The sequence below is a fragment of the Oryctolagus cuniculus genome, chromosome 2 (assembly GCF_964237555.1).
Source record: "Oryctolagus cuniculus chromosome 2, mOryCun1.1, whole genome shotgun sequence".
NCBI lineage: Eukaryota > Metazoa > Chordata > Mammalia > Lagomorpha > Leporidae > Oryctolagus > Oryctolagus cuniculus.
In genome coordinates this window covers 126,133,247-126,159,881 of record NC_091433.1, presented here as the reverse complement: position 1 = coordinate 126,159,881, position 26,635 = coordinate 126,133,247, and positions in this window count along the sequence as shown.

Genomic DNA, 26,635 nt, shown 5'->3' with positions numbered 1-26,635 from the left:
CATCCTTTGGGGGAAAACTGTCACTGGTTGAAAGTCACTGATATGTGTCAGTATATTGAACATGTGTATGTAAATATGTATATACCTACAGAAAAATAGTTTCTAATGATGTGTATTGAGATAATATTTTAGGGGAGATAATTCTGTAGGTGTGCTTTTTGTATTTTCATTAATTTTAGATTTATTTATGTTATTTTAAATGAAGAGAGAGAGAGAGACAGAATCTTCTTTGGTTCATTACACAAATTGCTGCAATGGCCAGGGTCAAAAGCCAGGAACTCCATCCAGGTCTCTCATGTAGGTAGCAGGAGCACAGATACTTGGGTTATCATCCGCTGCTTTCCCATGTGCATTAGTAGGGAGCAGGACTAGAAGTCGAACAACAGCCAAGACTTGAACCAGATCTCATATGGGATGCTACTGTCCCACACAGTTTAACACGCTGTGCCAGAACTCCAGCCCCCGTATTTTTTTTTTTTTTTATTTTTTTGGACAGGCAGAGTGGACAGTGAGAGAGAGAGACAGAGAGAAAGGTCTTCCTTTGCCGTTGGTTCACCCTCTAATGGACGCTGCGGCCGGCACCGCGCTGATCCGATGGCAGGAGCCAGGTGCTTCTCCTGGTCTCCCATGGGGTGCAGGGCCCAAGCACTTGGGCCATCCTCCACTGCACTCCCGGGCCACAGCAGAGAGCTGGCCTGGAAGAGGGGCAACTGGGACAGAATCTGGTGCCCCGACCGGGACTAGAACCCGGTGTGCAAGGCGGAGGATTACCCTAGTGAGCCACGGCGCCGGCTAGCCCCTGTATTTTAAAATTTTACTTTGAAGTTATTATATTTATAGGGAAAAAGTTCCAATTAAATCTGTGAGCAGCCCCTTTGGACTTCTGCTTCTCAGTTCTTCCAATCTACAATTAACTCCTATCTGGAGTTAAGGATACTTTAGCTGAAAAGTTTGCAGGGAAACTGATGTAGACAATATGACCTCCTTCTTTTGTGAAACAAAAAGTTCATCTCATTACATATGCCGGTTTCCTTCCATACATTTTATTCTAATTCCTCAGGAGGTCACAGAAAACTCTACATACATCTCTGCAAACTGCGTGACCTTTGTCTCTACTGTCAATAGTTGTTAAAAGCCAAAGGTAATTTGGCAAAAAACAAGTTAGCAAGCCAACCTAGACATTAATATTCACATAATTAGAGTCCTTTGCCCTCCTTAAGTATAAATTAAAGTGCAGAATTCAACAATGAAATGCTGAGTCTGAACTTTATCAAGTGCTAAAGGAACTGGAAGTTATGTCATTCTTCACTTTTCTTAGAGCTACAACTTGGCCATTGCTATGTCATTTCGATCCTTGGGAAGTTGTGTTACAATTTATTCTTAAATATTTGTTATTTATATATTTATCTATTTTTTATTTGAAAGGCAGAGAAACAGAGAGACATAGACAGAGAGATATCCCAGCCTCTGGATCACTTCTTAAATGCCTACAATAGCCAAGGCTAGACCAGGCTAAAGACAGAAGCTGGGAACTCTTATCTAGGTTTCCCACCTGGGTGGTAGGGACCCAAATTCTTGGGCCATCACCAGCTACTTCCTAGTCTATGCATTATTAGGAAGCTGGAATGGAGAGTAGAATCTGTACTTGAACCCAGACATTTCTATATGGTTTAACCACTGTACTAAAAATCTTATTTTTTTTAATCTGTTAAAAATACCAAGGAAACCCTGCCTAAAAGTGTTAAATATTTACACTTATTAAACTTATAACTAGTCCTAAATTTGTTTTCCATGCATATAATGTATTCAAACTATGGATAATTATATTTTTCTACATATTTATATTTCTCTCACTCTAGCGACAGTGATACTAACTAGCAACAATGATCATATTGATCCACCATTGCAACTCCCACTTTTATTTTGTCCATTCTGCTGCAATTACTGCAGCCATTCATGACCATAACAAGTGCATTAGCCCCCTTAGGATTCTCAACCTCAAAGTCTTCCTTTCTCTAATTGTACTAGAGTGGTGTTAAATACACCTCCTCAGATAGAACTCCCATCTCCTTTCAGAACATCAACAGTGACAGCAGAGTTTCAACTCTCGTCTCGCATACAAGGGTCTCTTTCATCACACCCTGCATATAGTTCTCCAGACTTATTTCTCCTTTACATACTCCATGTACGAATAGATCCACACACTTTGGAATTCTCACATCTTATCTATGAAAAATCTCCACTTAAAATGCTCATACATTACCTAAATCCTCCTCCCCATATGTTAATCTCCATTCATATTCTCATGATGCTTTTGGTGCTTCCCATAAAGAGGGAGCCATTTCTCTGTTTTCTGAATTTCTAAGATAATTTCATCTTCATATATCTTACATTAGTTATTAATTTCTACTTCACAGTATAGTTCTGGATATAGATGTAAGACCTATCCTTTCCTAGTCTTTGTGCTTCTGGAAGTTTGCATATACTGACAGATTATTGCTTCCTTTTCAAAGTCAAGTCCACACTACTTGCTGAATAAGCATATTTTCTGTGGAAAGACTCTACATCCAAGGATCCCCAGTAAATCTTATGGTCTTAAGTTTCACTCATATGAAATCAAATTGGCATATTTCCTTTATTCCATCACAAATAGGATTATTCTAAACTCTTCTTGGGGAAATTATTGCCTTTGATCTCAAAGAAGTAAATATCTCAGAAAAAAGTATAAGCCAGAGGAAGTCTCCCTGTGTTAAAATGGGTCAATCCTACTTGATAATGCCATTTTCCGACTTTTTGATGTCTAAAACTCCACATTCTAACTTTCTACTAAAATTATATTTTGATCTATCCTTCTGTTTTTGTTAAATACTTTAAACTAAACACATTTGCCTATATAATCAAAAACTGGGCTTAGTTGAAATTCTATAACTATATAGCATATTCTAACCATATGCTACATGCACTTGATAAGTTGATCTGTTGCCCTTAATGAGGAGAGTTTGTGTATGATAATTTCTTTTAAATAAAATGCTTTTTATTCAAAGTTGTTCTGCATTTCTAAAAAACCTGGCAATATTTACTTTAGATAATTTCTTTTTGTGAAAGTATAGAATACACACATTTTGTTTTTCATTCATAACACTTGATCACAACACATAAGGCCAGCAACGAGTTAAAACAAACAATCAGGGCCCAGGTATTTGGCCTAGGGTTGGGACACCCATATCCCACATCAGAATGTACTGGGAGATAGCAGGTAATGGCTTAAGGATTTGGGCTCCTGCCACCCATGGAGGAGACCTAGGTTGTGTTTCAGGCTCCTAGCTTCTGCCCGCATCAGCCCCAGATGAAAGGTTTCCATTTCTCTCTCTCTTATCCCCCTTCCCTCTCTTCTCTCAGTCTGCCTTTCAAATATAAATAAATACACAAGCAAACTTTATGAAAATAAATTTCAAAAATATAAACTATCGCTTAAGATTCTCTATTTGCAGTAGGGACAGATATTTTTCATTTCTTGTCTTGTTCTAGAACATGATATGAAAACTGGTTCTCTTAAGATTTTCACAGAACCAAACAATAAAATGTTATAGAGGATGTGTACTGTTCAGGAAAATTAGGAGTAATAGGAAATGAGCAAAAAATGGAGAAAATATCAATAGTAATAAATAAGAAATGAAGATAACATTGTTAAGCCAAATATCCATACCTAAAATATGTGTGTATTTCCTTTATTAGGAAAAAAAAAAAAAGACCACCAAAATGCCAGCAGTGCTGATCAAACAAAATGGCATAAGTGGTTCAACACAAGGAATGAGAACCTGTAAGTCAGACAACACTGTAAAAATAAAAAAGTACAAAAGAGAATTCAAAGGAAAAATAAAGGCAAGAATGGTACTGCTGATGAGGCACAGAGTGTGTTAGTGAACAAGCATGGTTCTGGAAGTGGTTGGATGGGCTTAGATTCAGGACAGCGCCTCTTCCTGATAGCAAGGCATAACTGTGCACATTCTTTTTTTTACATCCTGTGTCTCTTCTGAAAAATGACACCAAGAAAATAATGCCATTACCATAATAAAGAGGCAAAGTTCTTCAAGACGATTGGCTACATAGCAAGCGCAAAGTGTTATATATTACTTAGTGTTCATCAAAGTTTCATTTATCAACACACATTATAATAAGTGTTTCTGGGCCTAACAAAATATTGTTACAGTACACTATTTAAAAAAAAAAAAAACATAAAAATCTTGATAGTTACACAAGAATTGAGCAGTCTACCATTATAATGGAATTTTAAAAATGTACCTCCATCTGAAACTGAGCGAAAACATATTGATTTAAAATATTATAAAAGAGATTTGAATATAGCAATTAATCAACTTGTTTTTATAGATAGATAAATCTATTTGTGTATCAAGAACACTGGAAATAAATTTATATTCAAACCATTCTATAAACTAGATAGCATATTGTCGCTCCCCGTCTTCGTGGAGGAACGACACAGGACCCTGCGCTGTTCTTTTCGTCTGCTCGGCCCTCCCCGGGTTTGCTGCTGGTCCTTCCCGGGTTGGCTACTGTCCCTTCCACCTCCGTGGAAGGGTGGTTCCCCCTGGCCACTTTCCCCACTTCCGCAGGGGAGCGGCACACCGCCGGCCGGCTCTCTCGGGGGCTGCACAGGTGTTCCTCTTAGATGTTCCCCTTAGATGTTCCTGGTGCATGTTGTCTCTCTCTTCCTTTATAGTCCTCTTCCGCCAATCCCAACCCTGCTACCCACACGCCGAGTACGCTGCTCTCCTCCAATCAGGAGCAAGTCCTACAGTTTATTGGTTGAACTGGAGGCAGCTGTGTAGAAGCTGTTTCCCTTCTCAGTGCCATATTGTGGGAAAGCAGATGCATAGAATAAGTCTTAATTCCAGTAACTTAGTCTAGTCCGAGTTGCTCCCCACAAATATCATGCATTAAAGAAACTCTAAAGAGTTTTCTCAGTGCTAAAAACATGTGGGTTATTATTCTGACAGCTACAGGAAAAAAACTGTAAATTTCCAACAAAAGAATAGCACCTCCCATTTCCTAACCCCAAGTCTAATGTATATGGAAAGAAAGGAAAATGTTACTAAATATTTCTTAGGTTGAAGGTGAAATGAAATGAGAATTAGAAAGTAGCTAAAATGAATGGCAATGAGATCACTGCTTATTTAAATCTGGCAGACTCCATAATGTCACTCAAATCAAATGTACAGCCTTCAGTGCATGCACCAGGAAATAAGAAATATTGAAAACATATCAACCAGCATCTCAATTTAAGTTATAAAAAACAAAATAAATCTAAAACTAGAAAGAACTTAATAACCACAAAAGTATGAAACAATATAACAAAATATATAGACTTGGTTAATAAAGTAAAATTATGGGGCCAATAAAATATATAATCCTTCAGGAAATAACTCAAGAATAATGGAAGAAAATTTAAGCAAACAAGTAAATTGGAAATGAGAACCTCACATGAGCAACTACAGAGTTAGTTGCAAAATAAAGCATAACAAATTACTACAGAAAACTTTGAAAGTAAAGTTTAAATTTAAATAATATTGAAAATTTTAGTAAATATATTAAAAATTAATTCAAGCAGAATTTAAATACCAAGATAAACTGATAAACCTTGGAATCTAAAAAAAAGTACAGGAGTACACCTATAAACCCAATATCATTTCTAGATAGTTTGCTGGTGAAGTTTTCCAAAATTTCAAAGAAGAAACAGTACCTGTGTTGGAAATAACATTAAGAAAGACGGAAATGGAAGAATCAAAAAACTACTCCACTCATTTCTCTAGTGTAAAATAAATTAAAATTCAAATCTAAACAAATAGTACAGAGAAAAATCCATAGGTCAGTTTAATTTATGAGTACGTAGAAACATTTGCAGACTTGACATTTACTTATAATATCAAGCAGACTATTTTCAAGATGAAATGAAAGTTTATCACAAATCATGATGGCCATGATTAGCTTTTTAAAGCCATGATTACTTTCCTACGTGATACAACACTGATCATCGGAGATGCTTACCTGGTTTGAACATTACACAACATGGACATGTAGCAAAACATTACATAGTACCTCATAAATATGTACAATTTGCATCTGTCAGTTGGAAATAAATTTTTAAAAAGATAAAATTTAGTAAGTTAAGAAGGACAGTCACCAAATCTGGGAGGTATTTATAAGACTGAAACTACTTTTCCTAAACTCAGAAAAAAAGATACCCAGAAAGAAAAAGGCAAAAGTTTAAAATGAACTCAAAGATCCAAACTTGATGAAGCTTTTCTTTCTTTGAAGCAGAACACTCAAAATTGTTGTGTTGATCGTCCTGTCGTATTCTTGCATGATCTTCAACATTCAGATAGATGCTTGATTAGAAAGTGACAGAAAAGGATGATGATAGACAGGGTGGAGGCACACAGGAGATGTTCATTTATATATATATCACTGCTTAAAATGATGTAAGGTAATCTACACATCGAAATTTGCAGGAAACAGAATGGAGGAAAATGCAGAAAAGAAGCAGTCAAGTCAAGAGAGAAATAGAGATTGGATAGTGTGCAGAGAAGCAAGCAATCACCATATTGGCATAGCTTAAATATATATATATATATATATATACATGTACATATATTATGTTATGTATTATATATAATTGAAAGTTTTGAGGAAAGCAGTTATAACCCCATCCCATCCCAGTCTTCTCCACTTATAATTTTAAACTAAGTGTGTGTTGTCTTAAATTTTCTAGTTACTTCAGTGCAGATGGAGCTAAAATCTGGCAATACCACAACCATAGTTGTTTCAGGTCAAAAGAATATACTGGTGCTCTACTGGGCTTGTTTTCATAAGCAGTAGATTGCTCCTCACCCTGGCTCCATTTTGCTGTCTTGGCTTACTGTGAGTGCACTCTGTATTTGTATCTTCTTCTTACTCCTGGGTTTCAGGCCTATCAGGTTCTTTGATTTTCTTTACATCTGACTTTCATTCTTGGCTGAGTGATTTTGAAAAAGCTGAAGGGACTACCAAAACCCTGGTTTGCTTATCCATAAAATGAGAATTTTAATAAAGAATGTCTTATAGTTTTATCAGTAACTTAAGATAATGCTTTTTTTAAACATGATAAACAAACATTAGTTATTTTTAGCATGCCAGAATATCTCCACTTTGCTACCAGGCACAATCACTGAACTATTATCAATAAATTGCCAACAGTTCGATACAGCTCTGAATAGTTCCCAAATCATTAAGTACACAGAATCCAAAAATGCAGAAAACAAAAACACTGAACAATACCACAGCTTCACTCAACTTAGATATAAAAGTAGACATCAAATAAAAACAAAACAGCTGTCCCTTTAACTACAGAGCCCTGCTCTGTGCTCATATAAGTATATGCCTACGTTGCTAGGGAATGAATATGGCATGTTACCAAATGTTATCTATGCATGTCATGGAAACGATTTCTGCATTTTTAAACAAAATAGGAAACAAGATCATAATCTCACTTACACTGAGAATGAATCTAACCATTGCTATACCATAAATGTTAAAAGGAAATTGAAAGAACCCAGAACTTAAGACAAAACTTTGACAGACCTTCAGACTGGACCAAACTGGACATTGGAGGCATCCTTACAAGAAGGAAAATGGGGATCCAAAATGAAGTAAAGCCAAGAGCCAATAAAAAGATTAGGTCACAGACAAGGTTTTTGCTACATTCATCTCTCTTTTCCAAACAAACTGACTTGTCCTGCTTACTTGTGGTCTATCTGGCAGAGAGACACATATGCTAACTGAACAGAAGAGGGGGTGGCAATGCAACCTAGCACTGTCCAGCTGAGATGGAAGAATAAGACAGATTGCTTTGAATGGTCCTTCTCCTGCATAACCCAATCTAGTGGCCACATAATCTCATCATGATCAAAGCATACATGCAAAATGGGGCTTCTCAGAATATGGGTACTACTATTTCCTGTTAGACAAGGTCACCTGACAGGAGTGAAGTTTGAACCATGTAGCACCAAAAGTTTTTGGCTATGACATCTTGCCATAAATACTCTTTAAACTCACCTTTACAGACACAGTAAGATAACTGATACCATGAAGGAATAAAGAATCACAAGAATAATTACTAAGACAAATGAGAACTTGACAACTAGGAAAGAAAACAATAGGATAACAACCTGTCAGAACAAAAAAATTAGTGGACCATACAGAGTTTGAACCAAGCACTGTATATTCTTACTGATCAGGGTTAGAGTTGAGAGCAGACAAGGAAATAATAAATAGGAAGTAATAAATTAGAGACACTTGTGGGTAATATGAAATAGTGGGCTAAAGATACAATGGACAAAAATTATGCCACAAAACAAGTGTTGGGAAACTCAACATTATAATTATAGTAAGTGTATTCTACTTCAATGGTATGAAGGTGAAAATCAGTTACAGGAGAGGAACTGGAAAACTCACAAATCTGTGGAGATTAAATAACATATTCAAAAACAGAAAACTAATCAAGGGAAAAGACAAGAGAAATAAAAAATAACTTAAGGAAATAAAAATAGAAACACAACACAGAGAAAGCTACAGGATTAGTATAAGCAGTTCTAAAAGGGATGTTTTTTGGCCATAAATGCCTGCAACAAGCAAAACAAATATCTGAAAGTAAACAACCTAGCTTTCTACTTGAGGAATTAGGACAAGAAGAAATAACAAATGCCAAAGTTATTAGAAGCAAATAAATAATAAAGATTAAGCAGAAAGAAATGAAACAGAGTCAAAAGACAATTTTTGAAATAATAGAGTTGATAAATTTTCTGATGAAAGCTGACAAATACTAGTGATGGTGTGGAGAAGAGAACACTGAAGAACCAATGGTGGGAATGTAAATTAGCACCATTATGGACAATAGTATGGTTTCCTCAAGCTAAAAGTAGATTTACCATATGAAACCACTGTCTTGCTTCTGGGTATATATATCTGCAGGAAATGCAATCAGCGCATTAAAGAGATATCTGTACTCCTGTGTCATTAAAGCACTATTCACAACAGCCAAGATATGAGCTCAACCTTAACATCTATCAATGAATGAATGGATAAAGAACATGTGGTATATACACATAATGAACTATTATTCAGCCACAAAAGGATCAAAATCCTGGTATTTGCAGCAAAATGGATAGAACTGGAGGTCACAATATAGAATGAAATAAATCAAACACAGAAAGACAAATATCATATGTCCTGTCTCATAGGTGGAAACTGTTTAGAGAAAATTTAAGCTTAGAAAATCTAAGCTTAGAAAAAGGGGTCGGCACTGTGGCATAGTAGTTTATGTGGCAACAGCATCCCATATGGATGTTAGTTCAAGTCCCAGCTGCTCCTCTTCCAATCCAGCTCCTTGCTATTGACCTGGGAGAGCAGGGAGGGCCCAATTGCTTGGGCTTCTGCACATGGAAGAAGCTTCTGGCTCCTGACTTTGGACTGGCACAGCTGGGCTATTGCAACTATTTGGGGAGTGAATCAGCAGATGGAAGACCTCTGTGTCTCTCCCTCTCTTTGTAACTTTTTCTCTCAAATAAATAAATAAATATTAAAAAAAAGAAAAGTCATTATTACAGGCAGGCATGGATTGAGGAGGGAGGATAGGGAGAGGTTAGAGAACATGTATGAAAACAAAGAGAAAAGTAACAATTTCTAGTGCTCAAGGGCACAATGGACTGATAACTAATAATTTATTATATGCTCTCTGAGGAACAAGAAAAAAGGAATTCATAGGCTTCACACTAAAGAAAAAATAAGGTTGTGGAAATGCTAATTATTTGATTTGATCAATTGAGGCTACATATATCTGTATACCATAAAATGTATTTATATGCTAATAATTAAAATAAGAAAATAAAAATTTAAAAATTACATGGTTGTGAAGATTTGAAGACCTGAAGTGATTCTTAACCATTCCAATGAGGTAGAGCAGTTGAAAATTTAATTTAAATATACTTTAAAAATATTTTAAGCACTTGGCAAGGTTTTAGCTGACTTGCCAAGAAAAAAAGAGATAGAAATCAAATTTACAAATCATAAATGAAAAAATATACATTACTACTGATACTATGGATATACAAAGGATCATGAGACTACTAAGAAATATTATATTTCATAAATTAGATAACCTAGAAAAATGGATAGATTTCTGGAAATATATAAGCAACCAAGAATGAATTATGGAGAAACAGAAATTTTCAGTAAATCACTAAGAAGTATATTGAAAAAAGTAACCAAAAACCTTCTAACAAATAAAAGTTTAAAACCAGAAGGTTCCACAAGTGAATCTCAGGAAACATTTAAAGAATTAATGTCAATAATTCTCAAATACTTCAAAAAATTAAAAAGGAGGCTGGGAAGGGAAGAATTTCAAACTCATTTTAAAGGCTAGTAAGCCCAGGGCCAGCACTGTGGTGTAGTGGGTAAAGCTGCCACCTGCAGTGCCAGCATCCCATATGGGCACCGATTCTAGTTGCAGCTGCTCCACTTCCAACCCAGGTCTCTGCTGTGAACTGGGAAAGCAGTAGAAGGTGGCCCAAATCCTTGGGCCCCTGCATCCCTGTGGGAGACCAGGAAGAAACTCCCAGCTCCTGGCTTCGGATCTGCACAACTCTGACCCATGCAGCCAATTGGTGAGTGAAACAGTGGATGGAAGACCTGTCTCTCCCTCTGCCTCTCCTCCTCTCTGCATAACTCTGACTTTCAAATAAAATAAATTAATCTTTTTTTTTTTTTCAAAAAAAGGCTAGTAAGTCAAACACTGAACTACAAGAAAATAAAATTATAGGCTAATATCCCTGATGAGGATAGATGCACAATCTTTGATAATATACTAGCTGTACAAATTCAAAACCACATTAAAGCACACCATTGTGTTCATGTGGGATTTACCCCTGAGATGCAAGGATGGTTAAACATAACCATCTCCAAGCATGATAGAGCATACCAACAGAATGAAGAACAAAAACCATATGCTCATCTTAATAGATTCAGAAAAGTAATTTGACTAAATTTAACATGCTTTCATGATAAAACAAAAACTCTAAAGTTTAGGAATATAAGAAATAATACTTCATAACAGAACCTATTATGGAAAGCACACAGCTAACATCACACTTGATGAAAACTGAGCTTTTGCTCTAAAATTGGGAGGAGGAGCAAATAGCCACTCGCATCACTTTTATTCTACATACAGAGGACTAGAAGATGCAGCCATAGCAATTAGACAAGAAAAAAAATAAAAGGCATACAAATCAGAAAGGAAGACTTATCTCTATTGCAGATGGTATCATATATAGAAAAAAAAATTAAAGATTGCACAAAATTATCTGCAACAATGAATACAGGAATTCAACAAAATTGCAGGAGACAAAATACATATGCAAAAATTCGTTGTTTTTATATGCATATACATGAGCTATTTAAAAATTTGTTCATTAAACAACCCCATTTATGAAAAGAATAAGATTCTTAAGAATAATTTTAGCCCAGGAATGGAAATATTTCTACATTGACAACCTTAAGACACTGATGGAAGTATTTGAAGAGCGTTTTAATAAATGAAAAGGAATCCCATTTTTATGGATTGGCAGACTCAGTAGCATTAACATATCTATTTACCAAAGGCCTTCTAATCCTTTCTCCCTTTCCATGCCTTCTGGAACACCTAGGATCCATATGTTGGGTTGTTTAACATTATCTTGTACATCTCCAACCATGTTTTTTAGGTTTCTAATTTCTTCTTCTTCTTCTTCTTCTTTTTTTTTTTTTTTTTGTCAGACAGTAGTATTTCGAGAAATTTGTTTTCTACTTCTGATATTCTTTCTTCTGTCTTCTGTCTTGCCTATTCTGTTGTTAAGGCTTTCCTCTGCATTTTTATTTGATCTATTGATTCTTCATTTCTAGGATTACATTCTAACTTCTCTTTAATATCTCAGTTTCTTGGGAGAACTTTTCATTTAGATAATGAGTTTGCTTCTGATTGCTTCTAAGTAATATGATGAATTTTCTGAATTCCGTTTCTGGCATATCCTCAATCTCTTCATCTTCACCTTCTATTACTGAAGATTTGTAGTGTTCCTTTGGGTGTCTCAGAGTGTCTTCCTTATTCTTATTTAAGGTTTTTCCTTTGTTTTTTGGCATTTGTGTATTTTTTTTCTTTTTTTGGTCTGGTTGCTTTTCTCTTTAATTTGTACCTTTCTGATTTAGCGGATATCTGCACTTTTAGTGAATTCCAAGAGATGTGTGCTAGATGTGCCCTAAGTGCTCTGTTCAGTATTCTGGGGTGGAAGAGCTTTCCAGTGTAAGGCCCCCGTGGGGCTTTGTATATCTCCTCTGGTTTTTTGGTTAGAGCAGATTGTTCACCTGCCCTTTTCCTCACAACTGTGGGATGCCTGGTGTGTTCACCTCTAGATATTTTCTTATGGTGAGGTTTCCCCCTGTTACGAGCTGCTTTCTGTCTGTGTGCTGCAAGTAGAAGCACGGAGCCCTGCCTACTGGAGCCCAGTTCACTTCTCAGTCGTGGTAGAAACGCTTCCCCTCTGTAGAGTTAGGAACTGTGGGAGAGGAGCATTGAGCTAGGATTTGGGGAGTTTATATATTACAGCTTGCACAGCATTCCTCCTGCCCTCCAAGAGAGAAAGAATCCTCTGCTTTCTAGTGTAAATATTATTTTCAGATTGAAATTATAGTTCCAGTAATAATCCCTTTTTGAAATATAAATAACAACCTTTAGAAAAGAAGAATCTCTTTTCCAGAGAATTCTTAGCTGTCTTCTCACTTCCAAGGCCTGTCATTTAGTCCAGGTGTTAGTTTTCTTCATTCAAAAAGCCCTAACCACACAGGAATATCTCAGTAGTTTCTCTACAGTCCCAGAATTACCCAGTATGGATAAACTATTTTTTGATATCATCTTTTCATCTAGAGTGCACACAGAAATTGGATAATTGAAACCAGTTATCAGGCCCTTAATTCCAGCTCCACAACTCATTGCTGGGAGGCATGATTGCCTTTACCTGAATAGCCCTCAGATTGTTGCAAAACACAGTATCTCCAATTCTATGAAATTTAAATAATCTTAAATTCTTTATTTCTGACACATGAGAATTTTTCTTTGTCCTTTTCAAGTTCTTCTGTGCCTTGACATTTTTCAGTCTTTTTCTAAGTGCTACATCTTGATGTCTGTCACATTAGCAGGTCTTAACAGGGGTAAATAAGGTGTAGGGAAACAACATGAATCCAACAGATATTCAATATGCAGCAATAATCAGCTAAAAACTTCTTCCAAATATAGCAAACATATGCCCCACAATATCTAGTGTTTCACAGATAAAAGATGGGGAAGGAGAGGAGCTGGCACCGTGGCTCACTTGGTTAATCCTCTGCCTGCAGTGCTGGCATCCCATATGGGCGCCAGTTCTAGTCCCAGCTGCTCCTCTTCCAGTCCAGCTCTCTGCTGTGGCCCAGGAAGGCAGTGGAGGATGGCCCAAGTGCTTGGGCCCCTGTACCCACATGGGAGATGGGAAGGAACACCTGGCTCCTGGCTTCGGATTGGTGTGATTCCATCCGTGGCAGTCATCTGGGGGATGAACCAATCGAGGGAAGACCGTTCTCTCTGTCTCTCTCACTGTCTATAACTCTACCTGTGAAATAAATTTTTTAAAAAATGGGGAATGAGAAATGTGGTGGGAGAGCAAATTCAGAACTTTCATATTTATACTTTGTTCCCTACTAATTCATACTCTATAAATTTTTCTTAAAAATTGTGAGATGTGTAAAGATGTCTGTAAAAAGATGTTCATAAAATTGTTTTATATAGATAAGTAATATGATAAAATGGGAAAGTCTAAATGCTCGCTAAAAGAGGTTAATCAGTTAGGTAAATTATGATATATAGCATTAAATAGCATGCAGAATTTAGGACTACATTGTAGAAGAATTATAACATACAGAAATATTCATAGCATATTGATTTATGAAGAAGTGAGGTACTGAAGTGAATGCAACTTCAGCATAATTTTGATGATAGAAATGTGTTTATTATTAAGCCCCACATATATGCCAGACACTCTTAACATGCACACGTATTACCTCACTTACTTGTAACAGGATTCCACAGACAATTCTTTTACCCCCATAATGCCTGGGAAAACGGAAGCGTGCTCAAGCATCCAACGACTGCCACTCTTGAAGTAGAAGGCTTATACAAGAACTGAGTCATTTTCTTCAGAGGCCACTTGGTAGTAAGGGAATACTCGGAGGCTGCACATTTGAGTCACTCCCTAGTGCACGAGATTTAAATTAACAGTTGATAAGGAAATCAAGACAAACAAAAATTCAGTGATCAAAGCATTAATATGGGTTTCTGCAAGTTTCATGTAGCAGTCTGATATTGTTGACTTTTCTTATGGAAGGTTTTGAAACATTTTGGACATTCTATAGTCAATATCTGAATATTGCATTTACTGCAGTTTCCCTGTGATTTTTACTTCATATAATTTATCAGTTCATCTATAGTGTTGTAAGCATTCTCACACAAGATAACAAGGCAGATTATCATTTTGGAGATCATACAACTCTTATCCTCATTAGAGATTGTGGCAAAGAACAAAGGAGAGAGCATAAAAAAGTAAAAGTGAATTTCTAAGTGCCGTATTATCACTGCACCTAGAAACACTCATGACTTTGGGACCACGAGTTTATGTACAGAATTGAAGTTAAGAATTTAAAAGAATAGGAAAAAAAAAGGGAAATGCATTCCATTGTACTATTACTAGTTGCCACATGTTTAGAATGTGTTTTCAACTAATCCTAACAATCATTCTTTGAGAAAAATGTGTTATTTCACCTTTATGGGTGAGAAAAATGAAGTTTGGAGGTTGGGATGGGTGCTTCCAGGTCAGTCTAAATCCATGGGCACTATGCACTCACCAAATCAGGTGCAATTCTGACTATTCATTTGGTGCAGAATTTACCCCCTGTTCACTGATTGAACACAGTTCAATATATTTTCTAGGCACTGCTAGAAACTAGAGATGCTAAAGTCATTGAAACTGTGACCCCACTAGAAAAGAACTCTGAGCCAGAGGCTACAGATCAGATGCACAATTACACAGTTGCATCCCAATGAGGTAATCACTGTCAGGAGAATATTAAATACTGCAGCAGAGGAGGTTGAAGAAGTCCTGGTTTACTTCAAGTCAGAGGAATGCTCTCTGGAGGAGGTGGTAGAGATCTGATTTACGGCGTAGCAGAGGGATGCCTGTGAGTACCTGGTGAAGGGCTCCCACTGTGTAGGTTCCTGAAGGTTGTTGCAGGTCCCTGACATGCTTCTGAGCGCCGACCCTGTTGTAAGGCTTGCGGAGATTACCACGTGGAAATTAATGCAAATCGAAAGTGGGGTATTTGATTTTCAGAATCTCATCTCTACCTTGGAATTTTACAATGATCTCTGGTAATAAAAAGGGTTTGAAAAAATTTTAAAAAGTGTTTCTCACTCAAACTAAGACAAATATTACCAGCAAACCTCTTTTATTTGACCCAATTCTTTCTTCAACCTCAATAGATCCTAGATAAGCACTGATTTTATATATATATAATAAATTATATACACATACATGTGTATATATAATACAGCTGAAAAAGATTATAGAAAATTTCAAAATAAATTTATGCTTTGTATGTATTCTTACATAAACTATGTTATTGAGCTTCAAGTATGTATTTCCTAGTAAGAACTACCTTTTTAAAATCCAAACTCATTTATGAAAAAAAAATCAACTTTCGTACTTTATATACTCCAGAACCTGGTTATTTGCACCAATATTTACCCAAGCCATTTAAGTCTATAAATCTTAGAAAACTTCCTTGGTACCATCTGATGGGTTACATTGTCCGGTTCATTATTTTTTTTCCTCTGAATTTCTATCATCCTTATTTTAAAGTCATCATCATTCATTTTGTATTTATTTACTAATTGGTCAATAAGATTAGGCTTAATTATCAATAGTTTAGCTCCAATCCTTATTTACCATCTGAATTTTATAATCAATGCCTAATTGGGCTCAAGGTTTAATCCCTCCTTGTAACCAATTCAAATATAATCATATGACTTAGCTACACAAACAATTATATGCTCATATGTACATAATGTTATTTTTTTAAACTTCTTTTTTTATTTATTTGACAGGTAGAGTTATATACAGAAAGAGAGACATAGAGAAAGGTCTTCCTTCCATTGGTTCACCCCCTAGAAGGCTGCTATGGCTGGTGCGCTGCGCCGATCCGAAACCAGGAGCCAGGTGCTTCTTTCTGGTCTCCCATGTGGGTGCAGGGCCCAAGCACTTGGGCCATCCTCCACTGCCCTCCCTGACCACAGCAGAGAGCTGGACTGGAAGAGGAGCAGTCGGGACTAGAACCTGGCACCCACATGAGATGCCAGCACCGCAGGCAGAGGATTAACCAAGTGAGCCACGGCGCCGGTCCCTACATAATATGTTATTTATAAAATTCATTCTGTGTGATTTAGTACAAATATGCAAATTCATCCTATAAGGCCACCACAAAACACCAAACACCGGAGTAAAGGAAAGGGTTTATTGGTGGGGAAATCAACAGGCCGGAGGGAGAGAGAGAGAAAGCAAGAGATACCTGGGGGTCTATATAGAGAGATCATGGGGGAGAGAGCACATGGTGGGAAGCAGGTCCTGTTATACTCTTGGAGGGAGTAGGGAAGTGGGAGCAGCTAATCCCATTGGGATGGGAGGTGGAGCTGACACTTGCAGTTGGGCCATTTGGTCACCTGACATCTAGTGAGCCAGGCTGGTGATGGGGACCAGAGCCTGAGATGGTACCACAGATAAGAGGGCACCATTTTACTAACACCTCCATGATCTCATTTCCAATGTTTTCCCCCTGTATGTTCTTTTTATCAAATAATATATTGCTTTATTTTGAAGCTATTGTTAATGAGATTGATCTTAGAAGTTCTTTCCCAGCTATGGCATTGCCCATGTATGAAAAAGCTATTGATTTTTGTGTGTTGATTTTTATATCCTTGTACTTTACCAAACTCTTCTATGAGTTCCAATAGTCTCTTAATGGAGTCTTTTGGATCCTCTGTATAAAGAATCATGTCTTCTGCAAACAAGGATAGTTTGACATCTTACTTCTCAATTTTTATCCCTTTGATTTCTTTTTTCTTGCTTGATGGTTCTGGCTAAAACTTCCAGGACTATATTGAATGACAGTGGTGAGAATGGGCATCCTTTTCTGGTTCCGGATTTTAGTGAGAATGCCTCCAATTTTTCTTTATTCAATAAGATGTTGTGTGTTTCTAATAGCTTGTCTCAATTGTGTTGAGACTCAGAGAGAGGGAGAGATAGAGAGAGATCTGCCGTTGGCTGGTTCACTCTCCAGATGGTGACCATGTCCAAGGAGAGGCCAGGCTACAGACAGGAGCCAGGAGCTTCATCTGAGTTTCTCATATTGGTGGGTTAATGGCAGAGGCCCAAACACGTGGGTCATTTTGTGATGCTTTTCTCAGGCCAATAGCAGGGAGCTGGATCTGAAACAGAACAGCTGGGACGTGAGCCATCACCCACAGGGGACGTTGGTGTTGCACATGGCTTTTACCTGCTACAAAACAACACCAGCCCCATTTATTTTCCTTTTATGAACATCACTGCTGTGCTTCCTGACTCTAATCTATGTTAAATATCTCATTTATATAGGTGGGCATTCCCTCCAGGTCTACACATATTTCTCATTAGCAACCGTACCCACAAGGTTTTATTCTTAACTCCCATCTATCTTACTTCAACCCCATAATTTTTTCCTGATTGTCCTCACTTGTAACCCAAATACAGAAAATTAGCTAAAATCTTCCTAAAGGTAACAAACCCCAGTGAGCTTTGTGATGTATTGAGGTTGACAGCAGAGGGAGAATGCTTGTTAGCCCCTCCCTCTATATTTACACAGCTGAGTCCATGCATGTTTTTTATCTTAGCTTTTTACCTTCTTGGTTTTTAAGTAAATCTTGACTCAGCGCAAAACCAGGAGAGCTTATGCACGAAAGCTTACAAACAGGCTCTTTCAACCATATGGGGATTTAGGTTTTCTAGCATGAATGTCAGACTTATTCATTTCTCCCAAGAGCCCTCTTGTTTTCTAGTTAAACCTGGGATACTGCATATCCAGAAAAATCTTCAAGTCCACACTCATTAAATAAATATCAATACACATGAACTTTGTGTCCAAAAGTTATATTTCTTGCCTTCTGATGTAAGCTTCTGAGATATAAGTGCAGGTAAATGTCTGTTAAAATATGAATGATGGATATGCCAGTCTATTTAGAGAGGAAAAAGGCTGTCCAGTCAGATCAATAAGATCAGCTTCACTTTTCTCACATGTGGCTGGCTTGGCTGATTCCCCAGAATCATAGCTCCCAGTTCCCCATTCTCAGCTTCCTTCTGCATCAAATTTATGGCATCTCCTATTAACTTTTGGGTAATCAACTTGGGGACAATTCAAAACTCTACTTTCAGTATGACAAACTGAGCCCATCATCTCCTTATTGTTGTCTGATCCTGACCATTAGCTGCTCTATTTCAATTTTTATTCCCAGCCTTCTGACTCAATTTCAAATTAAAACCAGCTTGCTGTCAAAAAATGCTGTAAAAGAAATCCTAAGTAGATTATTTTATTAGTGGCAGACATAATTTTCCATTGTAAAAGAATAGACATTTTATAGATCATCTCTCTCAATCTTAACTTATTACAAACCAAACGGCCCAATGCTGCTCTTGAAATTACATAGATATTAGAAAAGTCAGTGGGAAAAAAACCCAAACTTACACTAAAAAGTAGTTTTTTAGGTTTTGAGCTTATTTAATTTAGTTTTAGTGTAGTTTGTATATAAAAGTGCATAACAATTTCTTTTTTATTTAGTAAATATAAATTTCCAAAGTACAGCTTGGGGATTACAATGGCTTCCCCTCCCATAACTTCCCTCCCACTCGCACCCCTCTCATCTCCCGCTCCGTCTCCCTTTCCATTCACATCAAGGCTCATTTTCAATTATCTTTATATACAGAAGATTGATTTAGTATATATTAAGTAACGATTTCATCAGTTTGCACCCACACAGAAACACAAAGTGTAAAATACTGTTTCAGTACTAGTTATAGCATTAATTCACATTGGACAACACATTAAGGACAGATCCCACATGAGAAGTAATTACACAGTGACTCCTTTTGTTGACTTAACAAATTGACACTCTTGTTTATGGTGTCAGTAATCTCCCTAGGCTCTAGTCATGAGTTGCAAAGGCTATGGAAGCCTTGTGAGTTCACCGACTTCGATCTTTTTTAGACAAGGTCATAGTCAAAGTGGAAGTTCTCTCCTCCCTTCAGAGAAAGGTACCTCCTTCTTGGATGGCCCCGTTCTTTCCACTGGGATCTCACTCACAGAGATCTTTCATTTAGGTTTTTTTTTTTTTTTCCCCAGAGTGTCTTGGCTTTCCATGCCTGAAATACTCTCATGGGCTCTTCAGCCAGATCAAAATTCCTTAAGGACTGATTCTGAGGCCAGAGTGCTATTTAGGACATCTGCCATTCTATGAGTCTGCTGTGTATCCCGCTTCCCATGATGGATCATTCTCTCCCTTTTTGATTCTATCAGTTAGTATTAGCAGACACTAGTCTTGTTTGTGTGATCTCTTTGACTCTTAGACCTATCAGTGTGATCAATTGTGAACTGAAGTTGATCACTTGGACTAGTGAGATGGCATTGGTACATGCCACATTGCTGGGATTGTATTGGAATCCCCTGGCACGTTTCTAACTCCACCATTTGGGGCAAGTCCGATTGAGCATGTCCCAAATTGTACATCTCCTCCCTCTCTTATTCCCACTGTTATATTTAACAGGGATCACTTTTCAGTTAAAATTTAAACACCTAAGAATAATTGTGTGTTAATTACAGAGTTCAACCAATAGTACTAGAACAAAACAAAAGTGCATATCAATTTCAATTAGAATTCTCTTAGTGACTTAGATAATTAAGAACTTGTAGGTCTAAATGAAGTTTCCAAAAATTATTCCTCTGCTGCTTTCTCTTATATGGTACTGTATATTAGTATTAGCATATGTAGTATGTTTCTGTTTGTGATTCATGCAATTGTCACTAAATCCAAATTATACATATATGTTGATTATACTCTACATATGTAAGAATCTCTTAAATTTGATCATTACTAGCCCCCAGCCCAATAGCATTTCTAAGCTTTGACATTTAAATACCAGGATAGTATCAGTGACCTACAGAGAACTCTGAATGCCACTAAACATGCTATTCTACCCTTTAAAGCAGTATGATATGAACTGTTTTCTTTTTTTAAGACATGTAGATATAAATTGCCAGCAAAAAGCAACCCAAGGGTCCTAATACTATTTCCCTTAACACAGGTTTCCTTTTTTTTGTGAAGCAGTCTTCAGAAAGAGATTTTTACTTTAATAGTAAGCTACAGCATCTAAAACAGAGCCAGAAAAAAATATTTCACACAGTTATTGCCTTCGCTGCTTGCCTCTCATGTCAGCTACTCTTTTAAAAGTATGGGGATTTTATTAGCCAACTTCCCAGTCTTTCTTCATTCATCAAGCTGTGCTTGGGAAGATGCAGGCTACATTTGCACTACATTGTCACCCCAAATTGTTGATGATCCAGAGAAGATGGTCCTTGTCCTCAGGGAGTGAAAATCTAATCAGAGAATAAAAATCAACTCTCGAATAATTGATAAACAATAAGAGCTAGTGACTGAATGATGTGGAAGAATGGAAGATTGCAGAGACGTAAAAAATAAAGTGAAAATTTTTTAAAAAGTATAAATTAAGGGATGTCATGTAGTCCAAAATAAAGGACAGCTCAATAATTAATAGCACAGTGGGAGGTTCACATTCCCAAAGTCCAGAAATCAAACAACCTCTGAGCACCTCTCAAGTTGTTCCTATACTGTTTCTTTTTTTCCCAAAGAAACCATTTATTTAATTAGTACAAATTTCATAAGTACATAAGTACAAATTTAGGAATATAGTGGTTCTTCCCATCATTCCCACTTCTCCCAACCCCACTCCCACCCCACCTCCTCGTACTTCTCCCATTCCCAGTCCCAGTCTCCATTTAGAAAAAGCAAAACAAAAAACCTGTTCCTCAACCATCAAGACAAGTGCTGTTCAAGTCATTGCTTCTCAAAATATCAATTTCACTTCTGCAGATTTCCTTTTAGGTGCTCTATTAGTTATCACAGATCAGGGAGAACTTAGGATATTTGTCCCTTTGAGACTGGCTTTTTTCACCAAGTATGATATTTTCCAGATTCATCCATTTTCTTGCAAATGACCAGATTTCATTTTTTAAATAAATCTTTTATTTATTTTTGACAGGCAGAGTGGACAGTGAGAGAGACAGAGAGAAAGGTCTTCCTTTTGCCGTTGGTTCACCCTCCAATGGCTGTCACGGCCAGCGCATCGCAGCCGGTGCACCGCGCTGATCTGATGGCAGGAGACAGGTACTTATCCTGGTCTCCCATGGGGTGCAGGGCCCAAGGACTGGGTCATCCTCCACTGCACTCCCTGGCCACAGTAGAGAGCTGGCTTGGAAGAGGGGCAACCGGGACAGAATCCAGCGCCCCGATTGGGACTAGAACCCGGTGTGCCGGTGCCACAAGGCGGAGGATTAACCTAGTGAGCCACGGCGCCAGCCCAGATTTCATTTTTTACCACTGTGTAGTATCCACAGAGTACATATCCCAAAATTTATTTGTGCAATCTTCAGTTGACAGACACTTAGGTTGATTCTGTGTCTTATCTATTGTGAATTGAGCTTCGAGAAACATGGGAGTTGCAGATAACTCTTTTATTTGCTATTTCATTTCCCTTGGGTTAATTCCAGGAAATGAGAGGCTGGGTCATATGGTAGGACTATATTCAGATTTTGGAGGTATTTCCAAACTGTCTTCCATAGTGGATTTATCAGTTTACATTCCCACCAACAGTGAATAAGGGTACACTTTCCCCACATCCTCACCAGCATTTGTTGTTTGTTGATTTCTGTATGAAAGCCATTCTAACTGGGGTGAGGTGAAACCTCATTGTGTTTCGATTTGCATTTCCCTGATGCCTGGTGATCCTGAGCATTTTTTCATGTGTCTGTTGGCCATTTGGTTTCCTGTTTTGAAAATGTCTGTTCAAGTCCTTGGCCAATTTATTAACTGGGTTGTTTGGTTGGTTGTTGTGGAGTTTCTTGATTTCTTTATATATCCTGGTTATTGATACTATATCAGTTGCATTGTTTGCAAATAATTTCTCCCATTCTGTCGGTTGCCTCTTCACTTCCCTAAGTGTTTCTTTTGCAGTACAGAAGCTTCTCAATTTGGTGTAATCCCATTTGTTAGTTTTGGTTTTGATTACCTGTGTTTCTAGGGTCTTTTCCAAGAACTCTTTGCCAGTGCCAATGCCTTGCAGGGTATCCCCAATGTCTCTAATAATTTAATGCTATCAGTTTGTAGATTTAGGTCTTTAATCAATTTTGAATGGATTTTTGTGTAAGGTGTAAGGTAGGGGTCCTGCTTCATACATCTGCATGTGGAAATCCAGTTTCCCCAGCACCATTTGTTGAAGAGACTGTTCTTGCACTAGGGATTGATTTTAGCTCTGTGGTCAAATGTAAGTTAGTTGAAGATGCTTGGATTGATTTCTGATGTTTGCATTCTGTACCATTGGTCTATCCATCTGTTTTAGTACCAGTACCAGGCTGTTTTAATTATAGCTGCCTTGTAGTGTGTCTTGAAATCTGGTTTTGTGATGCCTCTGACTTTTTGTTTGTTGTGTAAGCTTGCTTTAGCTACTCAAGGTCTTCTGTGTTTCCATTTGAATTTCAGCATCATTTTTTCTAGATCTGAGAAGAATATCTTTGGTATTTTGATTGGTATTACATGGAATCTGTAAATTGATTTTTGAACAATGAACATTTGGTGATATTGATTCTTCCAATACATGAACATGGAAGATTTTTCCATCTTTTTTATCTTATATTTCTTATTATTTGTAATTCTCATTGTTGAGATCTTTGATATCATTGGTTAAATTTATTCCAAGGTATTTGATTTTTTGTAGCTATTGTAAATGGGATCAATCTTAGAAGTTCTTTTTCAGCAGTGGCATTGTCTGTGTATACAATGGCTATTGGTTTTTGTGTATTGATTTTATATATGGTACTTTACCAAACTCTTCTGTGAGTTCCAAAAGTCTCTTGGTAGATTATTTTGGATCCCCTATATATAGAATAGTGTCATCTGAAAATAGGGATAGTTTGACTTCCTCCTTCCTAGTGAATCCCTTTGATTTCTTTTTCTTGTATAATGGCTCTTGCTAAAACTTCCAGAACTATATTAAATAGCAATGGTGAGAGTGGACATCCTTTTATGGTTCCAGATCTCATTGGGAATGCTTGAATTTTTCCCCATTCAACAGGACTCTGGCCATGGGTTTGTCATAAATTGCCTTGATTGCACTGACGAATGTTCTTTCTAAACCAATTTGCTTAAGGTGTTCATTATGAAAAGGTGAGATAATCATATTTTTTGTTCAGTTTATTAATGTAATGTATCACATTGTTTGATTTGTGAATGTTGAAACTTCCCTGCATACCAGAGATAAATTCCACTTTGTCCAGTTGAATGACCTCTATGATGTGCTGTAGTAGGATTCAATTGGCCAGAATTTTGTTGAGGATTTTTGCATCTATGTTCATCAGGAAAATTGGTCTGTGGGTCTATTTCTGTTGTATCTTTTTCAGGTTTAGGAATAAGGCAATCCTGGCTTCAAAGAAAGAATTTGGGAGAATCCCCCTCTTTCAGTTGTTTTGGATAACTTGAGAAGAGGTGGAGTTAGTTCTTGTTTAAATGTCTGGTAAAATCCAGCAGCGAATCCATCCGGTCCTGGGCATTCTTTGTTGGGAAGGTGTTTATTACTTATTCAATTTCTGTCTTAGTAATGGGTTTCTTTTATGTTTTCTTTGTCTTCATAGCTCGATTTAGATACATTGTATGTGTCCAGGAATCTATTTCCGCTGTGTTTCCCAGTTTGTTGGCCTACAGCTCTTTGTAGTAGTAGTCTGATGATTCTTTCAATTTCTGTGATGTCTCGTTACCATCCCTTTCTCATCTCTAATTTTATTGATTTGCATCTTCTCTTTCCCTTTTTTGGTACTTGGGCCAATGGTGTATCAGTTTTGTTTATTTTTTCAAAAAACCAACTCTTCATTTTGCTGATCTTTTGTGGTTTTTTTGTTTCAATTTCATTGATTTCTTCTCCAGTTTTAATTATTTCTTTTCTCCTATTAGTTTTGGGATTGATTTGCCATTGTTTTTCCAGATCCTTGAGATGCATTTGAGAATTCATTTATTTGGTACCTTTCCAACTTCTTGATGTAAGCACCTATTACTATAAACTTGCCTCTTAACACTGCTTTTGCTGTATCCCAGGAGTTTTGATATGTTGTGTTGTCATCTTTATTTATTTCCAGAAAGTTTTTAATTTCTGTCTTGATTTCTTCTATTACCCACTGTTCATTCAGGAGCATGTTGTTCAGTCTCCATGTGTTTGCATGTTCTAGAGATTCTTGAGTTGCTGATTTCCAGATTCATTACACTGTGGTTCGAGAAGAAGCATGTATTATTTCAATTTTTTGAATTTGCTGAGACTTGTTTTATGGCCTAGCATATATTCAATCCTAAAGAAAGTTCCATGCACAAGTGAGAAAAGTTTGTATTCTGCAACTGTGGGATGAAATGTTCTGATATCTGTTTGGTCCTTTTGTACTATAGTGTTGATTAATTCTGATGTTTCCTTGCTGATTTTCTGTCTGATTGATCAGCCAATTTCTAAAAGTGGGTTATTGAAATCCCCATTACTATTGTATTTGAATCTATGTCTCCCTTTAGATCTCTTAACATTTCTTTTAAATAGCCAGGTGGCCTGAATTTAGGTGTATATGCATTTATAATAGTCACATCTTCCTGTTGAATTGATTCCTTTTCATTACATAATGTCCTTCCTTGTCTCTTTTAATAGTTTTTATGTTAAAGTCTATTTTGTCTGGTATTAGAATGGCTACACCATCTCTTTTTTGTTTTCTGTTGGCATGGACTATCATATTTCTTTCCATCTGTTAACTTTCAGTCTGTGTGCATCTTTGTTGGTGAGTTGTTTTTCTTGTAGGCAGCAAATAGATGTTTTTTTTTTTAATTCCATTCAGCCAGTCTGTGCCTTTTAACTGGAGAGTTAAGGCCATTTACATTCGAGGTGACTATTGCTAAGTAATGATTTTTCCCTGCCATTTTCAATAAATATTCCTATTTTTTACTTTGGATTTCATTGTACTTGTACTGGGAGCTTTCCTTCCTTTACCTTCTTTCATAGTGATGACCATGTTTCTGTATTTCTGTGTGCAGCACATCCTTAAGCATCTTCTGCAGGGCTCAATGGATGGTGACAAATTATTTCAGTTTTTGTTTATCATGGGAGGTCTTTATTTTACCTTTGTTCATGAATGAGAGTTTTGCAGCATATAGTATTCAGGGTTGACTTTTTTTTCTCTTAAGACTTGGACTGTATCTCACCATTCTCTCTTCTCTCCTAGCTTGTAGGGTTTCTAATGAGAATTCCACTGTGAGACTAATTGGATTCTCTGAAAGTAATCTGGCTTTTCTCTAATGCACATTTTAGAATCTTCTCTTTATGGTTTACTGTGGAGAGTTTGATTATAATGTTTTGTGGTGAAGATCTTTTCTGGTCATGTCTATTAGGAGTTCTGTGTGCTTCCTGTACTTGGATGCCCCTTTCTTTCTCCCAATTGGGGAAATTTTCTGTTGTTATTTCACTAAAAAGTCCTTATAATCCTTTCTCTCTTTCCATGCTTTCATGAGCTTCTAGAACTTGTATGTTGGGTCATTTAATAGTATCCTTTAGATTCCCACTTCATTCTTTATTCTATTGAGTTCTTCATTTCTAAGATTTCATTTTGATTTCTCTTTAAGATCTCAATTTCATGGTAGAAATCTTCTTTCATGTCATTTATGGATTTCATTAGTTCTTGCATTTGCTTCTGATTACTTTTAAGTAATCCTATGATCAATTTTTTGAATTCCATTTCTGGCATTTCTTCAATCTCATCATCTTCACAGTCTAGTATTGAGGTGTTGTATTCTTTTGGGGGTATCACGTTGTTTTCCTTGTTCTTATTTCTTGGATTGGTACTTTTGTTATTCAGCATTTGTGGAAATACTCGTTGGTTTCTTTGATTTTTTTCCCTGTAATGGATTTTATCTTTGACTATATCTGATTGGATTATTGGAGTGTCTGCTTTCAGAGAATGCACAGAGGCATATAGTGGGAGTGGCCAGGGAGCTCTGTTCAGTGCTCCAGGGTGAAGAGCGTGTCTGAGGTGACATACCCAGGTTTGGCATGTTAAATCTCCTTTTTAATTTTTTTTT